Source organism: Nicotiana tabacum, chromosome 22 (genome assembly GCF_000715075.1).
Source record: "Nicotiana tabacum cultivar K326 chromosome 22, ASM71507v2, whole genome shotgun sequence".
Classification (NCBI taxonomy): Eukaryota; Viridiplantae; Streptophyta; class Magnoliopsida; order Solanales; family Solanaceae; genus Nicotiana; species Nicotiana tabacum.
Genome location: NC_134101.1, coordinates 153487396 through 153507215, shown reverse-complemented (window position 1 = coordinate 153507215; position 19820 = coordinate 153487396).

Here is a 19820-nt window from a genome sequence, read left to right as displayed (position 1 = left end):
GTGAAAGGGGGAAGGTTCTAGAGAGAACCAGAGGTAGAGAGATATAGACGAGTGAGGAAATGAGGGGTATTGGGGGGGTCGTTTGGAATTAAAAATGGTAAGAACGAGTGAGGGCCGTTGATCTTTTAGATCAACGACCAGGATTTAATAAGGTTTTGGGTCGGGTAGGGGTAATCGGGGCCTGGGACATGTTTTAATTGAAATTGGGCTGGAAATTGGGGTCCAATTTGGGGTTAGATTTTAGGCTAAAATTGAAACGAATTGGGCTATAATTTAAATAGCCATTTTTTCCTTTTAAATTATAAAAAATAGTAAATTAATTTCTGGGAGTAAATTAAAGGTACTAAAATAATTAATAATATATAATTATAAAAATAAAAATATTGGAGTCAATTTTATAATTATAAACACAATTAAATCTTGAAATAGGCTAATATTGCAATTATATGCAATTTAGCTTAACAAATACTAAATAAATTTGTAAAAATATGCAAAAATTATGTTAGCCATATTTTAGAATTAATATGAAAATCTAATAAGTGAATCACCAAAATGATAATTTTAGGGACAATTATTGGGATTTCTTAATAGAATAGGGCAGTAAATTGATTAAAAAAATCTTTGAACAAATTAAGGGAAAATAATGGGACCTTGCGACATGCTTATATATGCACATACATGATATTTTGAAAGGTATTTTGCATATAAAAATACAGAAAAAAATTGGGTATCAACAGCTGCCCCTCTTTACCTGAGAAGGATGAAAGAGTTGCCGGATAAAGATATGATGACCAATTTTGACCTAACGAAAGGGTTTGAGGAGACTTTCAAGAACAGACGCAATATTTAGATCGGGATGAATGGTTAAGGTCTAATACGGGTGCAGAAATCGGAGCGAGATTTCTCATGCTGAGTTAACCGTTGCTCGCCGGTTTACCTGCAGATAATCAATACAAGCATATATTGTGCATAAATTTAAACATGATGAAAGTTCCCGTTAGACCATGACTGCTATCTTTGGATGGTTAAGATGACGTCCTCATACCATGATGTCCTGGTCCATGGAGCGTATAATAAAGGATTCGCAGGCCATGAAATGATGCTCTCGGGCTATGAGAATGATGCCTCCGAACCATGATGCCTTTGAATAATGATATGCAAAAGATTAAAAACGGGTCCTCAGGCCATGATATGGTGTTCTCGGGCTATGAAAATGGTGCCTCTAAACAATGACGTCTTCAGATGATTTGGCGATCTTTCAGCCGATGAGATGCAGTAGGTGGCGATCTTTCAGCCGATGAGCTGCAATGGGTAGCGATCTTTCAACTATGCAGATGTAGATAAGGTGGCGATCTTTCAGCCGATGCAAATGTAAATAAGGTGGCGATCTTTCAGCCGATGCGAAAGGTGGCAATCTTTCAGTCATGCAAATGTAAGTAAGGTGGCGATTTTTCAGCCATGCAAATGTAAATAAGGTGGCGATCTTTCAGCCATGCAAATGTAACTAAGGTGGCGATCTTTCAGCCAATGTAAATGTAAGTAAGGTGACGATCTTTCAGGCATGCAAATGTAAAGGTGGCGATCATTCAGCCATGCAAATGTAAATAAGGTGGCGATCTTTAAGCAAATGCAAATATAAGTAAGGTGGCGATCTTTCAGCCAATGCAAATGTAAATAAGGTGGCGATCTTTCAGCCAATGCAAATGTAAGTAAGGTGGCAATCTTTCAGCCATGAAAATGTAGAGGTGGCGATCTTTCAGCCATGCAAATGTAAATAAGGTGGTGATCTTTCAGCCAATGCAAATGTAAGTAAGGTGGTGATCTTTCAACCAATGCAAATGTAAGTAAGGTGGCGATCTTTTAGTCATGCAAATGTAAGTAAGGTGGCGATCTTTCAGCCATGCAGATGGAGGTAGAGCTTAACCTCGGAAGGCAGAATGGTAGCCTTATGCAATGTAAGAAAATGCAGATGGAGGTAGAGCTTAACCTCGGAAGGCAGAATGTTAGCCTTATGCAATGCAAGAAAAAATGCAGATGGAGACAGTGCTTAGTCTCGGAAGGTAGAATGTTAGCTTTATGCAATGCAAGAAAAATGCAGATGGAGACAGTGCTTAGTCTCGGAAGGCAGAATGGTAGCTTTATACAGGAAGTAAAAAGGGCAAACGGCAATAGAGTTTTCTTAGCTGATAGCGGATTGCGGTATCGTGATTGCTGGGGATATTGTGCCTGCTGGGGACACTGTTGTGTGCGGATAGCAGTTGCGAGAGAGTGCAATGGTTTGGAGAGTTGTATTCTTGAACTTTGTGAGTGAGAGTATTGTATATTTGATGATTTTGCAACTCAAGTGCCTGCATCCAAAGAAAAATCACGAGTTTTGTAAAGGGGGAGGTTATTTCGTATCCCAGCTAGCTCTGCTTGACCTGCTCGACTTTGATCTAGTGATACTGTACGTATCATTGGGGTAGCATTGCTAAACAAAGCGATTTCAGAAATAAACAAGCATGATTTTGTAAAAAATACGACATAAGTGTATAATCAAGAACAACTTTTAGATGAACCGGCGACTGTAACATGGTTCAAGACACGCAACCTCTCTTGTTACGGAATTTTGAGGGTCCTCCTCAAAATTCTACCCCAGTTTAATGGGTTGATGCTTCTGACTGCTGCTGGCAATAGCCGGCTGAAATCAACTTCGGAATTTTGAGGGTCCTCCTCAAAATTCTGCCCTAGTTTCCAATTGCGGGGGAAATGAAATTTTTATTGAATTGTGACCGAACCCATAGGGCTTCCTATGTATCGCATCTTGAACGTGAATCAGGTCAGGCATAGTTCAATTTACATCATATGGGAAAGCATAAAGATTACACATAGTAACGTTTGACTGAATCTGATTGATCGGCTTTGACCAGACTTCTCCGTCCATTTCTGCAAGTTTGAGGGCTCCTCCTGTTAGAACTTGGTGAACTATGTATGGACCCTACCAGTTGGGAGAGGACTTCCCTTTGGCTTCATCTTGATACGGGGAAATTTTCTTCAACACCAATTGTCCCGGTGTGAACTGTCTTAGCTTGACTCTTTTGTTGAAGGCTTTGGAAATTCTGTTCTGATAAAGTTGACCATGGTAAACTGCATTCATTCTCTTTCCATATATAAGGGCTAGTTGCTGATAACAACTTTTCACCCATTCTATGTCGTCGAGCTCAGCTTCCTGTATGATCCTTAGTAAGGAATTTCTACCTCAGTGGGAATGATAGCCTCTGTACCATAAACCAGCATATAGGGGTTGCCCCGGTTGATGTGCGGACTATGGTGCAGTATCCCAATAAAGAAAATGATAGCTTCTCGTGCCACTGCTTATGCTTCTCTATTATTTTTATTAGTATCTTCTTGATATTCTTATTGGTGGTTTCGATAGCTCCGTTCATCTGAGGTCTGTAGCCTGTAGAATTCTTATGTTTGTTCTTGAAGGTCTCACACATGGCTTTCATCAGGTCACTATTGAGATTGGAACCATTATCAGTGATGATGACTCCGGAATCTCGAACCGACAAACATTGCGGTTGTGGACAAAGTTTGCCACAACTTTCTTAGTAACTGCTCTGTAAGATGCTGCTTCGAACCATTTGGTGAAATAGTCGATTGCTACTAGGATAAACCTGTGCCCGTTGGAAGCGGCAGGCCCAATAACATCCATTCCCTAGGCGGCGAGCAACTATGGCGAGCTTGTTGCATTAAGATCATTCAGAGTTATCCTTATCATATCTGCATGTATCTAGTAGCGGTGGCATTTTCGGACATACTGGATGCAGTCCGTCTCCATAGACATCCAGAAGTAACCAGCTCAGAGTATCTTCTTTGCTAAGACAAAGCCATTCATATGTGGACTGCAGGTCCCAACGTGAATTTTCTCTAGTAGCTTGAATGCTTCCTTTGCGTCAACACACCTTAGTAATCCCAAATCCGGAGTCCTCCTATACAAGATTTCTCCGCTATGAAAGAAATTGTTAGACAGCCTTCGAAGTGTGCGCTTCTGAGTAGTGTTCGCAAATTCTGGGTATTCTCTGTTTGCCAAATATTCCTTGATATCATGAAACCAAGGCTTTCCATCTGATTCTTCTTTGACATGAGCATAGCAAGCTGGCTGATCATAGATCTTTACCAGAATGGGATCAATGAAGTTCTTGTTTAGATGCTGCATCATGGATGATAGGGTAGCCAATGCATCGACAAACTCATTCTGGACTCTAGGAACATGCTGGAACTTTGTCTTTGCGACACTCTTTCTCAATTCCTATACATGATGCAGATAAGGGAGTATCTTGGAGTTCTTGGTCGCCTATTCTTCTCGGACCTGATGTATAAGCAAATCTGAATCCCTCAGTACTAGCCACTCTTGGATGTTCATGTCAATGGCCATCTTGAGCCCTAAGATGCAGGCTTCGTACTCGGTCATGTTCTTGGTTCAAGGAAACCTGAGTTTGGCAGACACCGGAAAATGCTGGCCGGTTTCTGATATTAGGACTGCTCCTATGCCGACTCTTTTGAAATTTGTTTCTACGTCGAAAAATATTCTACAACCTTCATAGGATTTTGCAATATCTTCTCCTATGAATGATACCTCTTCGTTAGGAAAATACGTTTTTAGGGGTTCGTATTCTCTGTCCACGGGGTTTTCAGCAAGATGATCTGCTAGTGCATGTCTCTTGATTGCCTTCTAAGTTACGTAGACAATGTCAAAATCACTCAACAAGATTTTCCACTTGGCTAGCTTTCTAGTGGGAATGGGCTTCTGGAAGATGTACTTGAAAGGATTCATCCTTGATATGAGATATGTAGTATAGGCACAGAAGTAGTCCCTCAGCTTCTGAGCTACCTAAGTTAAAGAACAATAGGTGCGCTCTAGCAAAGAATACTAGGCCTCGTACGGGGTAAACTTCTTACTAAGGTAATGGATGGCCTGCTCCTTCCTCCCCGTTTCATCATGTTGACCTAGAACATAATCGAACGATGCATCCAATACTGCGAGGTAGAGTAATAGAGGTCTACCTGACTCAGGCGGGACCAAGACTGCTGGTGTTGACAGGTACTCCTTGATTCTGTCGAAGGCCCTTTGGCAATCATCAGTCCATTTGGTAGCAGCCTCCTTCTTCAACATCTTAAAGATTGGCTCACAGATGACTGTAGATTATGCTATGAACCGACTGATATAGTTAAGTCTCCCAAGAAACTCATCACGTCCTTCTTGTTCTTTGGCGGTGGCAATTCCTAAATAGCTTTGACCTTTGATGGATCCAGTTCTATTCCTCGGTGACTTACAATGAACCCAAGTAGTTTTCCGACAGGAACCCCAAATACACATTTTGCGGGATTCAGTTTTAGGTTGTACCTTCTCAGTCTATTGAAGAACTTCCTCAAATCTTCCATGTGATTAGTGGCTTTCTTGGACTTGATGATAACATCATCTACATATCCTCGATCTCCTTGTGTATCATATCATGGAAAATGGTGGTCATAGCCCTCATGTAGGTGGCCCCAGCATTCTTTAATCCAAACGACATCATCTTGTAATAGTACATCCCCCACGGCGTAATGAAAGCCGTTTTCTCAACATCTTCTTCATCCATCCAGATCTGATGATAACCCACAAAACAATCTACAAATGTTTGGCAAGGGGAAGTCGTCTTTTGGACTGTCCCGGTTGAGATCCCTGTAGTCGACATAGACTCTAACTTTCCCGTCCTTCTTTGGTACCGGCACGATGTTGGCTAACCACGTCGGATATTCTACTACCCTGAGAACCTTGGCTTTGATCTTCTTAGTGACTTCTTCTTTGATTTTCAAACTCATATCACGCTTGAACTTTCTGAGTTTTTGCTTTACCTATGGACATGTCAGATTAGTTGGCAGTTTGTGTGCCACAATAGATGTACTCAGGCCATTCATGTCATCATATGACTAGGCAAATATGTCCTCATATTCCTTTAGAAATTCTATGTACTCTTCCTTTTCTGATGGTGACAAATGAACGCTGATTCATGTTTTTTTGACGTTCACTGCATCTCCCAGGTTAATAATCTCAGTCTCGTCCAGGCTGGACTTAGGTCTGTTCTCAAAATTCTCAACTTCTTTAACAATTTCTTCTGGTATTTTATCTTCCTCTGAATTTGTGTCCGTTTGTTGCATTGTCTCGTTGCATGTCACAGTCATTGGTTCATCAAGATAGGTAATAGTAATGATGTATAAGTAAAGCAATAAGAGAAAATAATAAGAGTAAGATTTATAGGGAAAATCGAAATGCTTTGAAAAATTCCATAACTGTTTTGAGCATTGAAGATATTATTGCAAAATTTTAAAATGTCAAAGGAAAGTCAACTAGTAAAAATGAAAGATAGTGCATGATGCTTGTTCAGCCTTGCTACCCCGAGGCTTTTCGAGCTGTGGTGGTTCTAATGTTCCAGTTATTGAGGCATGCTCCTTTACTTACTGCCCGTATGGAAGGGCCTTCCTCCCCCTCCTCCTCAAAAACAACACAACAATCCATATCATTGTCTTCCAGGAACAAATTCTTTACTGCTGCCAGTGCTTCCTCTTCTTATGACCCATAGATAACATCGACTGGATGGAAAGTCTGCTTCAAATGTGGTATTGGCTGCTCCAGCGGATAGTAAGGGCCGCGCCATGGTGGCGACCAATTGTTGAATTCCTCCCAAGTATACTCATATCCCAGACCGAAGATGGTGCCATATTTCTTTAGTTTGATAGGCTTAGCGATTCCTTGGAGGTTCTTGCCAAGTCCCTTACCAAGTTCGTATCCGCTCCAATTGAATATGCTTTCTATTTTATTGTCCTATCATTTGTCCTTGTCGACGACGTTGACTCGCTCGATGTGGTGATAGGTCTCCCTACCTATCTTTCTTCTGCCTCTAATTGTTGGGATGGTCTAGCGACTGTATATGGGATTGCTACCGTCGCCTTGAATGATCACCTCTTGGTGGTTCTACTCAAATTTCACCGCCTAATGTAGTGTTGATGCTACGACCCCAGCGGCATGAATCCACGGTCGTCCGAACAAAAAATTGTAAGATGCCGACACGTCTATCACTTGAAAATCAATATCGAACCAAGTAGGTCCCATTTGCAAACACAGGCTGATTTCTCCAATGGTGGACCTTTCGGAACCGTCGAAAGCTTTGATGTTGATGGCCCCATACTTTATCTCGTGTATCCGCTTTCCCAATGTCCTGGGTGTTACCAGCGGACAAATGTTGAGGTTGGACCCTCCATCAATCAGGATTCTGGTGATAAAATAATCTTCGCATTGCACGGTGTTGTGCAACACCTTGTTTTGACTAAACCCTTCTGGTGGCAACTCAGCTTCATGAAAAGTGATCTTGTGACTTTTCAATACCTGCCCTACCATGTTTGCCATCTATCCTCTGGTAATGTTGCTTGGTACATATGCCCCACTCAGCACCTTTAACAGAGCATTCTTGTGTGCCTCAGAATATTGTAGCAAAGCAAGTATGGAGATCTGCGCCGGTGTTTTGTTCAGCTGGTTGATGACCGAGTATTCCTTAGCTTGTATCTTTCTCCAAAGAACGTCTGGACCCATCTCAATGATGGGCGACTGATTGGAGGCCTGCTTGCTAGACTCAACTAGGTGTTCCGGGGTATAGACCCTTCCAGTTCTTGTCATACCCTATGCGGCAATAGTTTCCTCGAACATAACCTTGCCTTTGCTCCTTGCCTCATCTGTATAGTCCTATGGTATCGCCTTTGTGTGAAATGGTGTCACGGATGACATCGCTACTGGGATCGGCGTGGCTATCTTCACCCCGAATGGAGCATGTCCCTTGGGTGGTAAAACTGCAACTTCGAATGGTTTAGGTGCATTTGCTGGTGATATAAATTCGAACTCAATCGGCGTTGGCATCTTTGCAGAGGAAAGTGCTTCAAACTCAAGTGGCATGGGCATATTTACCTCGGCGTCCCCATATGGCTAAATCTGGACTATGATTGGATTAAGGGTAACTATTGGCTTCTTTGGGTCATCACCTTCTGCGATCAACCCGATCGATCCCTCGGGATCCCAATCATCCTCAATTTCAATCATGTGAACGCCTCCACCCTTATGGTCTGGCAGAGGGTTGTTGCGGACTTTCAGAGCGGGTTCCTTTTCACGATAATTTTGTTGTTAATCAGAGCCTGGATCTTGTCCTTCAGGGAGCGACATTCATCGATGGTGTGTCCTTTCATGCCGGAATGGTATGCACAGGATTTGTTTGGATTAACCCACTGAGAAGGGTTCTTAAGAGTTATAGCGGGGATAAGGGTGACATAACCAACAGCTATTAGTCTCTCGTACAACTGGTCAATGGGTTCGGCAATGGCTGTATACTGTTTAGGAGGTTTGCGGTAAAAATTTGTTCGAGGTCTAGGGAAGTTTTGGGGTGTAAGAGGTGGTGGATGGTGGGATGGTTGAGCATTGTAGGCTTGGTAAACATGTGTGGGTTGGGAATATCTGGGTGAAGTAGGTTGATATGTGGGAGGTGGAGGTGATTGATAAGTGGGTGACAGAGTTTGGTAAGAGGTTGAGGGTGCTTGGTAGTTTGGAGTAGGCTGATATGTGAGTGGAGTCATTGGATAGGTTTGGTATTTGATGGGAGATTTGGTTCTCTATACCACCATTACGGCTCCTATGTCCCTTTTCTTGGATGCACCACCAGACTGTAAGGCCTTATCTATAGCTTGCAAGGCCTCGAGGTTTGTAACCATACCACTTTTGATGCCTTTTTCAATCCTTTCACCCAGCTTGATAATGTCGGAAAATTTGTGGCTCTCAATCATCATCAGCCTCTCATAATACTGCGGGTCCTGAGCCCGGACAAAGAATTTGTTCATCTGTTCCTCTTCTAAGGCAGGTCTGACCTTAACAGCTTCAGACCTCCAGCGAGTAACATACTCGTGAAACGTTTCTGTAGGTTTCTTCTTTAGATTCTGAATGTAGAACACATCCGGCGCATTCATCTGTAGATTTTATGAACCTATCCATAAAATCGGACGCCATGCCTACCCAACTTGACCATTTCTTCGGATCTTGGCTAATGTACCAAAACAGAGAATCTCCTTTCAAACTCCTCATGAAAAGTTTCATGCGGATCCTTTCATCCTTTCCTACTCCGACCAACTTGTCATAGTATATTCGCAAATGAACTCTTGGATCCCCTGTACCATCAAACATCTCGAATATAGGAGGTTTGTACCCCTCGGGCAGTTCGACATCGGGTTGTATGCAAAGATCTTCATAGTTCAACCCTTGAACCCCCTTACTTCCTTCGACGCCCTAAATTTGGCTAGTCAACTTCTTAAGTTCTTCAGCCAGATTCTTGCTGAGCAAGTCTTTATCATCAGACTCGGGTGCGCTTGAGATGGGTTGAGTGGAGTGTGGCATGGTCTCCACGTAGATGGGGGTGTTATGACGAGCGTGTGAATGGTCATTTGTGGAGTTCAACGATTTTGGGATTAGCAGCGGAGTATTGTTGGAGGTGTGGCAAGTGTTGCAGTGGTGGTGAGGAGCGGGATGGTTTCATGTTTTTGGGATATTTTGCGGAGGTGTGGGGTTCTGCTCATTTGGGAAATTAACATCTGGAGTGGTGAGGGAAAATGACAAATTTGTCAGATTTCGAACTTGATCAAGTTCCTCCTAGAACTTTAACAGTTTTTGCTCGAGTTGGGACGCACTTTCTTTGGGAACCTGAGAACCATTAGTGACCTCTACCCATTCAGTTGAGTTTTCCTTTCTAGCATTGTTCGAATCTTCCATCTTCCCTTTGTTCTTGCTTCTGATAGGACTAAGTGGAGGAGTGGGTGGAGGGCCCCTGGATCTCGTTGAATAAGATGATGTTGCCAGAGTGCACAAACTAACCTTTGGGGAGGGGAATAGACAAAAAAAGTAAAAACAAAAAGGTAACAAGTCAGTGAGGATTATAAGAAAATGTTGTGATATTTAAACACGTAGTGCAAGAATGTAAATCGTGTCCTATTTGGGAACCTCTTTGTGCCCGAGGTAGGCCTAGCGGCACTTTGATTTGGAGAACTTAGAATGCTAAATGCCTCACTTTATTAATAAAAAGTAGACGAATCCCAAATTGACCCTAAATAACAGGAAATAAAGTCACTCATGGCCAGTGGCCTTATTACATTTCTTAAAGAAAAAGAAAAACTCCTATCTATTTGGTCCCAGAAGGGTCTTCCCCAGACTCGACATCTTTGGTTTCATCGAACAGCTTCACCAACTTGCAAAGTCCCAACAATATATAGGCTCTGTCTAGGTGTCTGCCCTCGTTTCCTTCAGCATTCTGGCAATCCTCGATTCTTTTGAGAAATTTCCTTTATAACTTTACTAAACCCCGCTCAAAGTATCCCAGACGCTTGTTGGCACTGACAACCATGCCTTTCCACTCTTCAATCAGCTTTTGGTGGGGTTCTTGTATCTCACGGTGCTCTCTTTCATATTCCCGAATCCTGTTGCGTAGTTGATTGTATTTGACCTGTGCCTCAACCTTTTTATCTATGATTCTATGACCTTGAACAAACCCGGGTTGACCCAGACCATTATGATTATCCTCCAGCTAGCCTGAATAGTATGGAGTACAACCAGCATGGTATCTGTCTAGAATGATAGTATCTCTTCCCATGATGATCTTGCAATGCCACATATGCTGACCTTGGCCCTTATAAGGACTGTCATCAGCTTGGAAGTCAGACCGCAAGTGACTCACCTTGTCGACCCTTGGTATAACTTGCTTCCTACCAGCCTGTCTCATAACTCGGAGAGGACATAAGGGTAGGTTCTTCTCAGATCGATTAATATCAGAAACGCGCATCCCTGGATCAGGCGATGAACTCCTCAGTAGGGAACCACTCGAACATCCATTGTACCGGGTCCTCGGTAAGGTTATCAAATAACTCTACCCATCCTCTGGCATCTTCTGGCTGGGCAAACATGTTGGGCATATAGTTCATTCGCTTCGGATGATGGAAAACGATATGAACGTCCCAGTATCTTCGCTGAATTTCCTGTCGGTATTCACCCCTTTGTAGATGCTTCATGAGCCAGAGCTGAAGTAGAAAATTGTAGCCCTCGAAGAGAAATTTTCTATTCCAATCAACGACCTCTTACTAGGTGATACTGAGGAGGACGTTCGGCTCCTCGTTGACACTTCTCCAAGGCTCGGTATATCTCCGCAATAATCATAGGCACAATGCTGAATGGTTTCCCGCCAATTCCCCCCATTAGTGTTTTGGTTACCATAGCTAGCCTGGTGTGGATCCTTGCTTTCTTCATTAGAAACACTATCATCCCCAGGAAGCAAAACACGAAGACCAAAAATCCTTTGGTAAATATGCCCCAATGATGTGAGGGTGAACTCGTCAGGATAAGTACAGTAAGATTTGCTGTGACCGTACCTCTCAAACAAATAATCAAAGGGAATATATGACTCTTTCAAGCATGTCAAGTCTGGATTCTTCTTTAGACCCATCATTTTGAGGAAACCTCTTCCCTTGCGGTTTTCCAGCATTAAGAAACCTGGAGTTTCCCATGGCATACCAGCTAATCCTCCTATTTGTTCTAGCAACGGTGTAATTGCAATGTCCCCAAAGCGGAATACAGCCCTCTCATAGTCCCAGAACAAAGTAGCAGCTTCTATGATCTTGTTGTTGGGTTGAATCTCCATAAGAGAAGGTAGATTGCCCAGATATTTCTGGCAAGAGTATGATCACTGGAATGAAGATCCTCCCACTAGCTTAGCAATTTTGGGTGGATGTTGGTGACTATGATGAATCTGGGGACTTCGTACCTCATATTTTTGCAATACAAAAGGGTTACGCCCTTACCCCCACTAGACTCGACTATTAAATATTAATAATCGGCATAAAAAGATTTAGTTCTCCAAATAAATGTATAGAACATGATGGTGTCCATTTGGGTTTTAGGGAAACCCAGTGGACTTTGGACAAAGCTATCTTAAAGAGTCATTATGTGGACAACATAACTGACTCAACTAGGCTTGACAATGATGCATGCACAGTTAAATAGAGTAAGGTTTATATGGGGTTTTAGACTGGTACCCTTGAACGGACAACTCAAGGGGGAAAGACACGGAACCGTCGATTACACCATTGATAGACTAGTTTTACCGCAAATATGCCTTTTCCGGATTTAAAAGGGTGATAATCAGAGGAGCGCAGCCACTCATTATAAGCATTGCTATGGTATTTTGTTTGGCACGAGTGGAATATGATGTTGAGCATGATTATGCGACAATTAAAGTAGGTAGTCACGTATTTGCACATTAGGAAAGCAGTAAATACAACAGTTTTTCATAATTTTAAGTGGTAGTAAATGAAAGCAGAAATAGAAAGTAATAAGGGAAAGAAACAAAAAGACAAGTCAGTTTTGCAATCGAAAAGAAAAATTGAATGCTTGAAAGAAATAAATAGATAATTGCGCATAAATAAGCATAAATTCACAATAATAGTCTAAAATGGTAAAAGCCTAAGTATCCCCAGCAGAGTCACCACGTTGTCACACCCCCTTTTTCTCGAGCGAAATCGGGTTTATAACATTTGGGAGGACAACTTATTCCCTTTTGGAAATTTGGATTTGAATCGAAGAGTCGCCACATAATGATTAAGGTGCATTAGGACACCAATAGAGTTTGATTTTGAGTAACCAAAGATTGGGTAAGGGCTTAAAATTATTCTAAGGGGAAGGTGTTTGACACCCCTCAGAATCCACTAGTGTGGTTCTCGGCCAGACTATTGTTGTGAACTTAGGTGCAAGTAACATGTAGGCAAATAAAACTTCGAATAAGAGCGGATTTTCACATAATGGTTACAAACAAAATTGGGAAAGAATTGAAAGGAAGCTGATTTTCTTAAAATAAATAGTTTGAAATCTTTAGAAGAAACAAAGAAAACGAAGGGAAAGGGGGGTCCTGGGTTTAGTAATAATATGGATCACCCCACACAATGCCCGGTAATCACTCCTCAATGAGGGGCTACACGTGACATTATCTCGTGGTCATCATATCCATACCTACCCTTCCCACCCCGTTAAGATATTAAAGCGCGAAATGGTCTCGATTACTTATTGCACGCTATTACCCGTCCTAATCCTATCAGTCCGGAGGCATTTAGGACTACTAATCCTAAGAGGGAGGGATATTAGGCTTATTTGTAGTTTCAAAGACAAAATTCTAAAGCGACATACAAATACATGTATAGCAAGTTGGGGAAAGCACATAACAAGTGATGGGCTTAGATATACTTCCTTGAGCAAAGAAAGCACATAATTAACATGACTTTCACATACTGTTTATGGTCTGATAAAGAACTTAAAGGTTGAGGCAGACTAATTGATTACATAATTTAGATAAGAAGCACAAGTCAGGCCTGCCTGCTGGTTGTAGTTAATAGCACAAATTCAATTTATAGCTATTATCCTAAGGCCTGCCTAAGGCTAGGACAAAGGTCCTATAGGCATGATTCAAAAGACAGTAAAACTTGAAATGAATTATTTGAAACCCTACATGCATTCTCGTTAAACTGGCTAAGTGAGAGACACAGATTATTAAAAGAAAGACAGAATTTAAACAAATTGATTATAAGCTCTGCAACTGACAATATCTAATGTTACTGATTTTATATCTAACATTAAGTGAGGTGAATCAGTTTCAATTAGAAACTCCTATAAGCATGCTTTCTAGGCGTTACTGTTTTTAAAACATTGTAGACGTAGTATAAAAATGCAAAAGACTCGTCTTAAACATATGAACATGATATCTAGATGCTGAATTCTATTTAAGACATGATACCTAAGTGCAATTGAATGTTTAAGTACTATGACCATGGTATCTAGGTGCGGAAATTTGTTTAAGACCTATGAACATGATTTCTATATGAGAAAAGTGGATATACAAGATTCAGATTGACTTATAGGTATGATTTTCTATATGCATTTGAATGTGTAGAATTCGAAAACCTATAGACGTGGTATCTATGCAGAATTCGGAATTCAGAATTCCTATAGACATGGTATCTACCCTTTTTGCATACATAATTACCCACCCTTTTCACTAATTAGCCCCAAATGTTTATTACAAAATTATTACATCCCAGAATAAAGTAAAAAAATACATTAGAAATTAAAAGTACAACCAAAGAGAGCCTGATTCAGACTTCATGTCTGAAATATGAGGTAAACCAACTCCAAGAGATTCATGATCCAAAGCCTTTCTCCCATTTGAGTGTGTCAGAGTTCCCTAAGAGTCTCAAATGAACTCCGGGCAGTGCTCACACCCAAACGTATTACCAGATTAAGACAAGTGCAGTGAAGGCCAGCCCTCAAGTGTCCAAGTTCAGAGGGAACTCAAGGTCCCAAAGCAAGTCTCACAAGAGGGGGCAGAGTAGAACTTAAAGACTAAGAGAGAGTGCAAGTGAAGAAACAGAATTCTGAGAGGGAAAGGGGAAGGGAAACAATTACAAATAAGTACACATAGGGTTCAGGGGAATGGGGAGATTGTAAAGAGGTAAGGGTAGGCTGTGGGCATACCCATTAATGGAGAATGCTAGCACACCCAAAATCCTGTTAGAACACACTATTTAGAGGCTAGGATCCCAAGGTATCGAATTTAATTCATGGACAATAATTTGCATATTGCCATGCCTTAAACCGTAGCTCAAACACATAGGGGGCAGGGGTTTGAGATTCATAATAGAAACAGGCAGAAAGAAATTAGCATACTAATTTAAGTGTTGAACTATACAGAAACAGTAAGTAGACATGGATACAAAAGCAGTAAATAAACACATTGTCGTGGTGCTAAAGCTTAAATCAGGACATACCAGTTTCAAAGAAACAAATAGAGAAAAACAGTAGGTCTTGTAAATAGGCCACAATGTAGACAAGAAGAGAGAATACTAATGCGTATAAGTGTGAGTTTAGAAAGACTATGAATGAGTGATCCTGTCCTTGTGTCAAATGAAAGAGTCGTGTATTTATAGTGTGAAAAACAGGCAGAAATAAGGTAAGAAAATAGTTAAGGAACTGAATATCAATTAAAAATCAATCACACAAGACTTCCTTTAATTAAAGAACTCAGATTCAAATGGGAAAACTATTTAAGGGAAGAAATCAAATAAACATCTTGTGCAAAGCATGCTATTAGGGGTAAATACATAAAAAGTTACTTAAGGGCAGAATTTTTAAATACACGGTTACATAAATAAGGTAAGAAAAATCAATTAGTAGCCAGTAAATCAAGAATCAAAGATTTTGTAATCAATGGTCCATGAATGAACTGAGTCAGAAAAATTAAGGAAAGTCAAGTAACTTAAATTGAGTCATAGGGAAATCAGCAAATAAGGAAAGAAGTCAATCAAACCTATACAGAAGGAAGTCTGAAACTAATCAATATTTGAAGGCCATTTTAGAGGGGAAGTCCAGCACATATAAAGAGCATACAAACATGTTAAGCTAAAAGAAGTTGTCGTGTCATTGCAAAATCAGTAGATAATAAACTACAGAAGCATGGCTGTCACATAGGCTAGCAATGTAGAAGAGAAGTAACATCTAGTAGCATACAAAAATCCAGCATGAAAGACCTTAGAAGAGTTTAGCAAAAGTTAGAATCATATGAAAAACAAGGACTTCAAAATTCAGTTCATAGACTCGAAATAGGTCTGAAAGAGTTAGGGTTTCTTTTGAGATAAAACCAGTACAAACAAATAACATAGCCAATGGTTTCCAAACTTGGAGAAACCCCCCAAATTCTAAGGTTTCTACCATTAATCGAATGTAGAGTTGAGAGGGCAAGTAATTAAGTCGAAACAGGTTCAGAGGTCTTAGAAAAGAACTGAAACCTTTAACATGTTCCTTCAGCAACAGAAACTCACAATAAACATGGTAGAAGAGTAACATGCAAAACACAATAGAAGCGCTCAAAGAAGACATAGTAGAAGAAACTAATATACAGCATAGTACAAGAAAACTAATCAGAACACAGTAGAGGAAAACTAGTAGAAGAAACATAGTAGAAGAAAATAATGCGAAACATAGTAGAAGAAAACTAATCAGAACACAGTAGAGGAAACTTAATAAGAAACACACGAGAACATAGTAAGGAAAAATACAGTAGAAGAAACCCACGAAAGAAAGAGAAAATTGGAGAAACATCTAAATAACTTAGAAAACCCTAGATCGAAAAAAAAAAGAAATGGTTTTGAAAGCCTAGTTTTTTTTGAAAGGAAATCGTTTAAAAATATTAGAGAAAGCATAGATCTGGAATAGATCTAAAGAGATCAGAAAAACCTCAAAAGCTAGGGTTTTCAGAGGAACCCAAACGATGAGAAAGACTTGGATCTAAGCAAGAGGAGTCGAGGCCAGGCTCGAAACAAGCATGGCTCGCCGGAGCAGGCCGGGGATGGCCGTGGAACTTGAATCAACAGAGGTCTGGACCCAACTCTTCGTGGTCGAGTCATGAAGCTCTAGTAACCAAACGCGATGAGCCATAAGTGGCTTGGTGGGTGGTGAAACCACCCCGGATTCAGGTCAGAAGGTGGCCGAAGAAGATGAAGGGAACTCATCGGAGAGGATGTGAAAGGGGGAAGGATCTAGAGAGAACTAGAGGTAGAGAGATAGAGACGAGTGAGGAAATGAGGGGTATTGGGGGGGGGGCGTTAGGAATTAAAAATGGTAAGAACGAGTGAGGGCCGTTGATCTTTTAGATCAACGACCAGGATTTAATAAGGTTTTGGGTCGGGTAGGGGTAATCAGGACCTGGGTCGGGTTTTAATTGAAATTGGGATGGAAATTTGGGTCAAATTTGGGGTCAGATTTTAGGCTAAAATTGAAACGAATTGGGCTATTATTTAAATAGCCAATTTTTTCCTTTTAAAATTATAAAAAATAGTAAATTAATTTCTGGGAGTAAATTAAAGGTACTAAAATGATTAATAATATATAACGATTAAAATAAATATACTGGAGTCAATTTTATAATTATAAACACAATTAAATCTTGAAATAGGCTAATATTGGAATTATATGAAATTTAGCTTAAAAAATACTAAATAAATTTTTAAAAATATGCAAAAATTATGTTAGCTATATTTTAGTATAAATATGAGAATCTAGTAAGAGAATCACCAAAATGAAAATTTTGGGGACAATTATTGGGCTTTCTTGATAGAATAGGGCAGTAAATTGATTAAAACAAATCTTTGTAAACAAATTAAGGGAAAAAGATGGGACTTTGGGACATGCTTATATATGCACATACATGCTATTTTGAAAGATATTTTGCATATAAATATGCAGGAATAAATTGGGTATCAACAATACTCGTAGAAAATCCGCGATTTTTATTTTCCAATTTTCGTATAAAATACAAATTACAAGATGAACTAATAATAATTAGCTGGACTACAATAATGACCATGCAGTATGAACCCCCAAAACCCTATGTCACAAGTGCCTAAGCATCTACTAAGGAGTACAAATATAGTAGAATATAACAATGTGAAATACAACATCTATCTGGAATACAAGTTAGACATGAGAATATAAATAACTTTGATAGAGACTCTGTATGCTGTGGATCGTAACATAAAATGTAACTCAATGTAAAGTTCCCGCAACAGCCGCGCCTTTACGCCAAAAAAACCACCAAGCATAATGTATATATATGCACAATAAGTGCAGCAAGTGTAGCATGAGTTCGTGACAATATCTAGCCTAACCTCGGAGAAGCAATGACGAAGGGTCGACATCGACACTTACTAGTGGTCTAATAACTCAAATACAATAGGAAGTAAACAAATATACGACAAGGTAATAAACAGTATAAATAAATATAGGTAAGTGGTACAATCCTCCCCTGAACAGTAAATTCAAGCTCTCAATTATCAGTTACCTCCTCAACCGGAGTATATATGAAATGACGACCCAAAATACGTTAAAGCTCGTGATGGTGCCGGACACCACTGTCAGGCAAGCCAACACCAAATAGTTAATTAATTTATTATTTTAATACATTCAAAATCATAAATTTCTTTCAATTTATCTAGTAAAAGGTGAACTTTACAGAACTATAAAAATATTTCCCAATTCCAGTACTGAATATTCCATAATTATTCCAGAACCCGGTGTCATAAGTGCATGAGCATTTACTAGGAAATAAAATAAAATACAATAACTGTCTGTAATACAAATTTGGACATGAAAGAAACTACAAGTACTCTGAAGGAGACTCTACTGGATGCAGATCGTCTCATAAGATGCAACTCACCTAAGTCCCCGTATCAACCGCGCCACTGCGCCCATAGGGCCACTGAACACACATGTGCCTGTTAAATAAAATGTTCGGCAAGTATAGTATGAGTACGAAAACAATGCGTACCTAGTAAGTATCTAGTCTAATCTCGAAGAGGTAGTGACGAGAGGTCAACTCCGACACTTACTACTGGTCTAATAATACGATAATATGAAATTCTAATAAAGTGAGATATGCAACAATGAGACCCAAAACAAGGAATAATTGAACAAGTTCGCACCATATTTAAGAACCTAAATCACTTCCTTCCATTCAAAACATATGATCACACAAACAATAAATTTATACCAATTATAAAAGAGACTTCCAGTTCTATTATCACACGCGAATTCCACTGCGGATGTTCGACCTGATCCAACATAAATGTAAATTATGCACTCCGAGGGTTGAACGGCGTGAACCATAGATGCATATACTATCCCGCTCGCGAATCATACATGCGACGCGGTCAAATATAAACTTTAGGAATTACCCGCTTGTGGATCATTCATGCAACGCGGTCACACATAGATTTCTTAAGTTATTATAGTATTCTTCCATTCTTTTCCAAATACGAAGTTCAAATGAAAGCCTTTAAGATCCCAACTTGATGTTTGAGACTTTAATACCACACAAGAGAGGGGGTGATTTGTGTGGTACTCAATTTTCGCTTAACTGAACTATAGAAGGACCTGGTTCTTCTATGTGTTCCAACTACTACTGTTTGTGGAATAATAAGTAAAGAAAATAAAGAGCACAGAGATTTTTACTTGAAAAATACCTGGCTCAAAAGGTGAAAAAAGCAAGACCTACTACTCAGTAGGATTTTCCCAACTTCCACTAATATTACTAAGCCAAAACAACATTTACAAAACTCTTTTGTAAACCTAAGGATTAACTCAAATCCCTTTATGGCACACAGCCTCAACTGTTGTGACAACTTCAAGTTAACTTTAACTTGAACATCTAGATACCTAATACAATTGATTCTATGAAAGCTGAAAGGTACAATGTAAAATCACCTACTACAATTGAACTAGAATAAAAGATAGACACTTAGAACTGGTTCTTCTACCTCGTTCAAGTAGCTTCAGGATTGCACACTCAAATCACACATAAATTACTTGCAAAATTGCCTTGTTCTTTTGCTCTCAATTTAAGTTTAACTTCTGCTTATGTGCATTACCTGTAAAAGAGAACAACACTGATATTTAATAGGTTAGTAATTAGAGATTGACTGGGATTCAAATGCTACTCTTCTATCGTAAAAGAGTTCAAGATGATCTCAAAGTCTAACACTATCTTGTTCTTAAACTGTGTTCTCTTCATGTAAGGAATCTATCTCTCCTTATCCAATATGCAACCTTTTCGATCAGATTATGAGATATTGCTTCTTGATAAGTTAGATTTATCTCCTTCATGTGCATCTCATACGTACAAGTT